This window comes from Trichosurus vulpecula, chromosome 2 (assembly GCF_011100635.1).
Source record: "Trichosurus vulpecula isolate mTriVul1 chromosome 2, mTriVul1.pri, whole genome shotgun sequence".
NCBI lineage: Eukaryota > Metazoa > Chordata > Mammalia > Diprotodontia > Phalangeridae > Trichosurus > Trichosurus vulpecula.
The window spans coordinates 43070088-43079337 of record NC_050574.1 but is presented as its reverse complement, the minus strand read 5'-3'; positions in this window follow the sequence as shown (position 1 = coordinate 43079337).

The window sequence follows — 9250 nt, the reverse complement described above, 5'->3', positions numbered from 1 at the left end:
ATTATTGTAGTAGGGTGCAAGAATGAATAGCTTACAATTTTAACCTATATTCACGGTCAAATAAATGTAATATAGAGATTACTTCCTCCAAAAGGAGGAAATGATTAGAGCAGATAATAAGACAAAGATGGAATGTGATAGATGTCTAATTTAAAAAAGGATAGCCAATTTTGAGAAAGGCAATAGGATCAGATTGATTCCTCTAAGAATTGTATACAGATGTATATGTTTGGCTTCCAAAATTTATCTGGCATGGAAATTCAAGCCATAAGCATGTTTTGGTAATAAAATGTCAAATTTGGATTTTTTGCACAAAATTATATAAGATAGTGGTAAAAGGCAGATGAGCTCATTTTATGGTTGTGCCTCCACATTTTAAAGGATTCTTATACCAGGTACAAGATTTAGGTGAGGATAGAAGCAGCAGATGGTATATAAACTGAAATACTCTGAAGTTTCAAAGATGGAGAACCAAATTTAAGTGATTGTACTAAGTTATGTTAAGTAAGGATTATCTGGGAACTTCTAGATCTGAACCACAGAAGCAGAACGCCCTTTTGGAACTGTCCTAAGAATAAAACCTATTGTCAAAGAAAGGATCACTAGGGACTAGATAACTATATCAGGCATCTGTGATGCTTAAATGGACATTGGGAATAGGTGACTGGGATACAAGGAATTTAATGTTAATTAACATTGTTAATAATGACTGCATTGCTTTATGTGGTTCATGTTTAAATTTTCTTGGTTACCGAATGTGTAAATGTAAACATATGACGTGCAAATCTCCCCTCTCAATACCAGTCTATTGTGAGCCATCTAAGTGGTTTGGTCTGTACCTGACTTAATGTACTTGTGCAATTTTGTGAATTGTGAAAAAAAACTTTATTGTATTGTTTGAATCTAGCCCTGTATAACTGGGAATTTGAACCATTTCTATGTGACTTTAGCCATTTTACCTATGTTGTGCAGTTTCCTCTCAATTATCAAATTATATGTCTTCTGGGAGCCCCTGTTAGGTCTGTCACATCTAAAGATTGCCCTTGCTCCCGAGTGAACATCTGAGCCCATAGGAGACCTTGCCTTCCAGTTTCAAAGGGGCCTGAAAAATGCAACATCAGACGTAGACAGCTTTCCCAAGAGTCCAGACCAGACCTGCACAAAGAACAGCTCCCTCCCCACAGGAGCCCCTTACATACCCAAGACTGGTTACCTGTATCTTTGGTATCTTTAGCTCATTTTACTCAGTTGCTCTATTTGTCCCATTATGCTCCCTACCATGATCCCCCTTGCAACTTGCTCCTTCTGCTTGTTTACAATTACTTTGCAGTGGCTGCCCATCTCTGGGGATGCTCAACCACAGAAAAAAAAGCAACTCTTTCTCCCATCTTTCCACTCACCCTTTGAGGTAGACCCCTTCTGAAAAAGAATTCGACCTTATCTTTAGTGGAAGCAGTTGGAAAAAAAATAAAAACAAAAAACAAAAAAATCCCGAATCTACCCAGATAAGGATTTTTAGAACTTCCTCCCTGAGGAAGAGAGAGGTTTTTCTGTATCTTCCCTAGTCTAAAGGCAAAGCTTTCAGCTTACCTTTGACCAAAAGGAGGAAATGACAATCATTTAATATCAATTTAGTAACTTCAATAAAGGCCAGAGCCTGAACTAATCAACCAGAAGAAGAACCTGGACCTAACATCCTCTTTGTTCTCTGAGTTTACTCAAAGAATACCACTTCCTATGTCAACAAAGCCAGAAGGGGCTGACTTAAGAGCATTCTTTCCTCCCTCTGTGGCCATTTAGGATGAGACCCTTAACCTGTGACACTATCTTGAATAATGTGACTTTTTCCTTAGTATTTTATAGACATATACTATGTTATGACATGTTAATGGCAAATTAAACACAATGATCCTAGGTTGTAATTTCAATTGACACTTTGTCAACTCTCTAATCTTATTGTACTTACAAACTATTCAATTAAGAAAAGTCCTTTTCTTGTATCATGGTTAAACATACACGGAGATCATAAATTTGAGTGACATAGACATGCTGAATTGGGACTGTTCTAAAAATGTATTTAAACCTTCTCACTCTTTTGTTCAGACAGTCGAATTCCATCTGGCCCCATACATGTATGTATGCTACTAGCTTTAAGGGAATAAACAATATGAATTTACATATCACCTAGCTTGTTTGCCTCCTTTAACCAAACTTTCAGGTCGACAATGAACAGAGAGGAATAAATAGAAGGAAAGGAGGGATGGGCTGCCCTTGATGGCTGTGAGGGAAGTAGGATGGTTGTTCAGGGGAGGTACATTTGTCTTCGGCAGGCTATGACTGAGGAAGGACTTGATTGATTGGGGCCTGCCTACTTCCCTAAGTGGTCTATCCCACCTTTGGATTGCTCTGACAGTCAGGAAGTCTTTCCTAACATTAAGCCTAAATTGGCCTCAGTCTTCCTTCCATCAGCTCCTCCTGCTTTTGCCCACTGGGGCTAACCCAAACAAGTCAAATCCCATTTGCATTGACTGCCCATAAAGTATTGTAACAACGTTTCCAGCAACTGCTGTGGAGGTGAAAGACCAAGAAAAGCACACAGGAAGGCTGCCAGCTTTTCTAATGCTTACTGCTGTGATGAATTGGGTAGATGGCTTATGGGATATGGTTCTCCGGGGTCTGAATCAATGGTTTACTTCTGCATTCTACGTGGAGAGTCTTGTATACTTTGCGATACAGAACTACATAGGCACTTTGACAATTATCGTCTATATCGTTATTATTCCCTTACTGATACACCTCTACATGTGGGTGCTCTGTCCGAAGGAATATAAATTTTGATTGTTTATATTTCATAAGGTATCATGGACTTTAGGGACTAAAATTTTTTCTTCCCTGTTTACTTATTCTATCATTGATTTTTTTTAAAGCTGGGACAGTTAACTCTTGTCTAAGATTTCATTTATGATTTCTTGAAATATAGCTCTGGAAAACCCGGCTTTGATAAAGCCCATTAGGATTCAAATGGAGCTACTGGACTATGTCTTTAAACCCAAATCACTCTGCCTTTCACTGATTAGCCGATAATAGGTCCCAGCCTAAGCCTTACCTGCTGTTTGTTTGGGTTTTGATGGCTCAGAGTGCAAATAGCAGTTGTTTCTGTTCTGGCCAGAAACTCTGAGTGTCTTATGCTCTCAGATTGATTCTTTTATGATGACAACCTAGACCATCTTTTGCCTCCATTCTTACCTAGCCTTTAATCAGTGAATGGGTGTTGCCTCAGACAAACTGAGACCTGGGAAAGACTTAGCTTAAAAAATCCAATGTCTAACTCAGCACCCCGAGCCCTCACCAGTTGTCCTGACCTATGTCTTGCCACTGGACTCCAATGACTCTGGAGGAGAGGGTGAGGCTGATGACTTTGCACAGCTCTGCCCCACTCAAATCCAGTTCATTTGCAGGTCAAGACATTACCACCCTCCTGATGCCATCGGTCCTCTTCAAGAATGAAGGATGAACAACAACATGGAAGGGACTAAAGGAGCTTTACCATTCTGGTGACACCCATTCTGGACCTTCAACTCATTAAATGTGCAGGGATGAATTAGAGGGAGAAAGAAGAACAAACTCAAAATATTTGAGGAATAGAAAAACATCTAAGATACCTATAACCCAACCCAACTGAGCTTCCAGATAGAATGACAAGAAAGAAGGTAAAAATTGTAGCCTTTCCAGAAACATACAATGAGAGAAATACCATGGAGATATTTAAGCAATCATACAGAAAAACTTCACAGTCATAGTGGAAACAGAGAGTTGAGCTAAAATTGACTGAATAGAGAGGACACTGACATGGAGAAGCCCCACATTTAACTTACCAAGAAGTGTCATAATTGACATTTGACTTTCAGATCCCTAAAGCAGAAGAAGTAGGTATCCACAGAGAGAGGGAAACAGGTTTTGTTTTGTGAAATAAGTAATGCAAATTAGATAATGTTAATCTCAGCAGAAATCAGTTGAGACACTGTAAAATGGTTAGCTCATACTCCAAAATAACACACACTGCCTTGCTGAGGTTTCTCATTCCAAAACATAACTTGATATTCAGCTTAAGAAAGAGAAGAAAGGAAGAGGAACTAGGTGTTGCCTGAATTATACTCTAACCATTGTTGAGCTCATGCAGAAGACAGGCCTGGGATAGTTTCTCCCCTCTCAGTGACTGGGAGACTTTGGAAGAATGGTGTAATCCCTGGCGTAGACAGAGCATGGCATTTGGAGTTGGGTCTCAGCACCAGAGAGACATCATATTAGGGAAGTCAAGAGATTCTCTCAGAGTTGGTGGGGAAAAGGAGTAGAGATCATTAAAAGGGGAAGACTTGGTCTCTTGGGAAGTCTCCTTCTCTGATCACAGGCTTTTCTTCTAAGGCCCATCTCTCACCTGAGGGGAGGGAGTTTTGGAGTCCCCAAAGCTCTTGGTCCATTGGAGAAGTGCAGAAGAGTGGGTGGTCAGTGAAAGAGCTCATGATTTTACCAAACCTGTTGACTCTGAATGCTAATGCCCTTCGCCATCACAAACAACATCATTTAGAGGTCAAACTTTGGAGAATGAGGTTCCCCAAGGAAGATCTTTTTTCACAAAAGTAGATGAACAAAGAAAAGCCAAACTTGCTCTGTCATTTCTCTAAATGCTGGGGACCCATCCCTTGTTTTCCAGAAGGCCCCTTTTGTAGGAGGGATGTAGACCTAGGTTATATGGGTAACTGCTTGGCTTTCTTCTCTGAGGTCCAAGAAGGTGGGACCAGGATATATGGATAGCTGTGGTCAATGAGCTGCTTTATGTCAGGAAAAGCATCCTAAGAATTAGTGGTGCCCAAAGAGAAAGAGGTTACCTACAGAGTTTGTGGCTTCCCCTCCTTCAAGCCTGGATAGCCACCTTTCAGATAGGGCAGAGTGGAGCTTCCTGTGCAGTGACTGCTGAGGCCCCTCCCAACTCTGCCCTTCTACTGATTCTCAGGGATTCTTCTTAACCATACCTTTCTCCTATCACCTTAAGGAAATTAATTTTTGTATCCAAGGGTGAGACTTTGCATTTCTCCCTCTTGGGGAAGAAGTAAGAGAATGAGCATTTGTACAGTGCCCAGTAAGTGCCAGGCATTGTGCTAAGAACTTTCAGAGCTATTAGGGCATTTGATGTCACAACAACCCTGGCAGGTGGGGCTATTCTTATCCCCATTTTATAGTGGAGTAAACTGAGGCAAACAGGGGTGAAGTGACCTTCTGAGGATCTCACTGGTCAGTCTCAGTGACTTCAGGCTCAAGGCTCTATGCACTTGACCACGTAGCAGCCCCTGTACAATGATGGATTATGAGATAAAGCTCAGTGTTGCAGGCTTTTTAAAAATTTATTTATTTAATTTATTTAATATATTTAGTTTTCAGCATTGATTTTCACAAGAGTTTGAATTATGAATTTTCTCCCCATTTCTACCCTCACCCCCACTCCAAGAGGGCGTATATTCTGGTTGCCCTGCTCCCCAGTCAGCCCTCCCTTCTGTCACTTCACTCCCCTCCATTCCCTTTTCCCTTCCTTTCTTGTAGGACAAGAAAAATTTCTACTCCCCCTTGCCTGTGTATCTTATTTCCTAGTTGCATGCAAAAACTTTTTTTTTTGTTTTTGAACATCTGTTTTTAAAACTTTGAGTTCCAAATTCTCTCCCCTCTTCCCTTCCCACCCATCCTCCCTAAGAAGGCAAGCAATTCAACATAGGCCACATGTGTATCATTATGTAAAGCCCTTCCACAATACTCATGTTGTGAAAGACTAACTATATTTTGCTCCTTCTTAACCTATCCCCCTTTATTGAATTTTCTCCCTTGCCCCTGTCCCATTTTGAAAGTGTTTGTTTTTGATTACCTCCTCTCCCTATCTGCCCTCCCTTCTATCATCCCCCCTTTTTTTATCTTCTTCCTCCTTCTTTCCTGTGGGGTAAGACACCCAATTGAGTGTGTATTTTATTCCCTCCTCAGGTCAAATCCAGTGAGAGCAAGATTCACTCACTCCCCCTCGCCTGCCCCCTCTTCCCTTTCTACAGAACTGCTTTTTCTTGCCACTTTTATGAGAGATAATTTACCCCATTCTATCTCTCCCTTTCTCCCTCTCTCAATATATTCCTCTCTCCTCCCTTAATTTGACTTTACTTTTTTAGATATCATCCCTTCATATTCAACTCACCCTGTGCCTTCTGTCTATATATGTATATATACACATACATATATACATACACACACACACACACACACACACACACACACACACACATATATATATATATATATATATATATATATATACATACACATACATATATGCATATTCCCTTCACCTACCTAATACTGAAGTCTCATGAATCATACACATCATCTTTCCATGTAGGCATGTAAACAAAACAGTTCCACTTTAGTTAAGTCCCTTGTGATTTCTTTTTCTTGTTTCTCTTTTCATGCTTCGTTTGAAAGTCAAATTTTCTATTCAGCTCTGGTCTTTTCACCAAGAAAGCTTGAAAGTCCTCTATTTTATTGAAAATCCATATTTTGCCTTGGGGCATGATACTGAGTTTTGCTGGGTAGGTGATTCTTGTTTTTAATCCTAGCTCCATTGACCTCCAGAATATCGTATTCCAAGCCCTTCAATCCCTTAATGTAGAAGCTGCTAGATCTTGTATTATCCTGATTGTGTTTCCACAATACTCTAATTGTTTCTTTCTGGCTGCTTGCAGTATTTTCTCCTTGATCTGGGAGCTCTGGAATTTGGTGACAACATTCCTAGGAGTTTTATTTTTGGGATCTTTTTCAGGAGGCGATCAGTAGATTTTTTCAATTTCTATTTTACCCTCTAGCTCTAGAATATCAGGGCAGTTCTCCTTGATAATTTCTTGAAAGATGATATCTAGACTCTTTTTTTGATCATGGCTTTCAGGTAGTCCAATAATTTTTAAATTATCTCTCCTGCATCTCTTTTCCAGGTCAGTGGTTTTTCCAATGAGATATTTCACATTGTCTTCCAGTTTTTCATTCCTTTGGTTCTGTTTTATAATATCGTGATTTCTCATAAAGTCACTAGCTTCCACTTGCTCCAATCTCATTTGTAAGGTAGTATTTTCTTCAGTGGTCTTTTGGACCTCCTTTCCCATTTGGCTAATTCTGCCTTTCAAGGCATTCTTCTCCTCATTGGCTTTTTGGAGCTCTTTTGCCATTTGAGTTAGTCTATTTTTTTAAGGTGTTCTTTTCTTCAGTATTTTTTTCTCTGTATTTTTTTGGGTCTCCTTTAGCAAGCTATTGACTTGTTTTTCATGGTTTTCTCACATTATTCTTATTTCCCTTCCCAATTTTTCCTCTACTTCTCTTACTTGCTTTTCCAAATCCTTTTTGAGCTCTTCCATGGCTTGAAACCAGTTCATGTTTTTCTTGGAGGCTTTTGATGTAGGCTCATTGACTTTGTTGACTTCCTCTGGTTGTATGTCTTGGTCTTCTTTGTCACCAAAGAAATATTCCAAAGTCTGAGACTGAATCTGAGTCTGTTTTCTCTGCCTGGCCATGTTCCCAGCCAACTACTTGACCCTTGATCTTTTCATTGGGTATGACTGCTTGTAGAGTAAAGAGTACTTTGTTCCAAGCTTGAGGGGATGCACATGTATATATATTCAAAATAAAGGGATAGGAAAATGGGTTTTGCTTCAATTGTTTTTCAGAGCTATTTCTATACAACCAGCTCTGCCACACCAGCACCCCTCCTTCTCCAAGAACTGCCAACCCGGACCTGACTCAGATCTTAAGCAGGCTCTGCACTCTGGCTGTGATCCGCCACTTAATTCCTCCCACCAGGTGGGCCTGGGGCCAGAAGCAACTGCACCTGTAGTTCTGTAGCTGTACCACCTCCACTGCCCCGCAAGTGGTGGCCAAATCGCTAATTCCTTTCACTCCCTGCAGCTTTTCCCACTAACTTTTTCTGTTGTCTTTGGTGTTTGTGGGTTGAGAAGTCTGGTAACTGCCACAGCTCACTGATTCAGGGCACTAGGGCCTGTTCCTCCTGGCTCCTGGTCTGGTTGGTCTGCATGGCCCATGCTGGGCTCTGCTCCCTTCTGCTCCCAGCTCTGTGGACAATAGACCTCACCCAGTGACTATCCAGGCTGTCTTGGGCTGGAGCCTTGCTTCCTTCTGCTATTTTGTGGGGTCTGCAGTTCTAGAATTTGTTCAGAGCCATTTTTATAGGTTTTTGGAGGGACTTGGTGGGGAGCTCACCCAAGTCCCTGCTTTCCAGGTGCCATCTTGGCCAGTGTTGCAGGCTCTTAACATCCTTTTTCATCCTGTGTCATCTACTGTGTTTGCTATTTCTGAGAGCTCTGTGTTATCTCAAAATCTGATGAGCAGATCACATCTGGCTTCATCCAAGTCACTGGTAAAAATGCTGCACAGCACAGAGCCCAGGACAGATCCCTGGACTGATCTCCTGGAGACCTCTGGCCTTGATGACATGGAACCATCAACAACTGCTCTCTGAGTGCAGCTCTGCAATCCATTCTAGTGCAACTGATGGCACTGTTGTCTGTCTTCTTCATAGGACATGATAGCTCTTCCAACATTGTGCTCAAATTCAGGCCAAGTATAACTATAGCATCAATCTCTTCCTCTACTAAATTAGTAATTATGTCCAGAAAAGAGTTAGCACCGTGCCTCCAACTCCAGTGTGGACAGCATAGCACTGGCCTTTTCTCCGTGCCTCCCCCCACTTCCACACTAACTTTTGAATGTTATAATCCAGGGCTGGTACTTAGAATTTTTCTTTTAAAGTTAAGGATTTAAAGTTAAGAATTTTTCTTTTCAAAATTGCAAGGTGCAAACATCTACATCCCTCGGATGGGAAGGCAGGTGGCAGGGCCCCATCTCAGCCTGCTTTGGGGCATTACTCTTAATAGCTTTTCTAACAGTGGTCAATTTCCCTCCCATCTTGCTCCAGAGGTGGACAAGGTTGGGGTTTTTTATTTGGGCAGGTTGAGGGCTTATGGAGCCCCTTCTCTTGGCATCACCTCCAGCCCGACCAGTCTCAGCCTGGGAAAGCTTCTTTTGCACAGAATGAGCTTATAGCTTTGTACAGACAAATGAATGTATTGGGGAGGAGGCAAGGGGAGAGAGGTGCCAGGGCCAGGGGCAATGTCACTCCAGGTACATGTGCCTATTGTAGATGATAGAGGGCCGG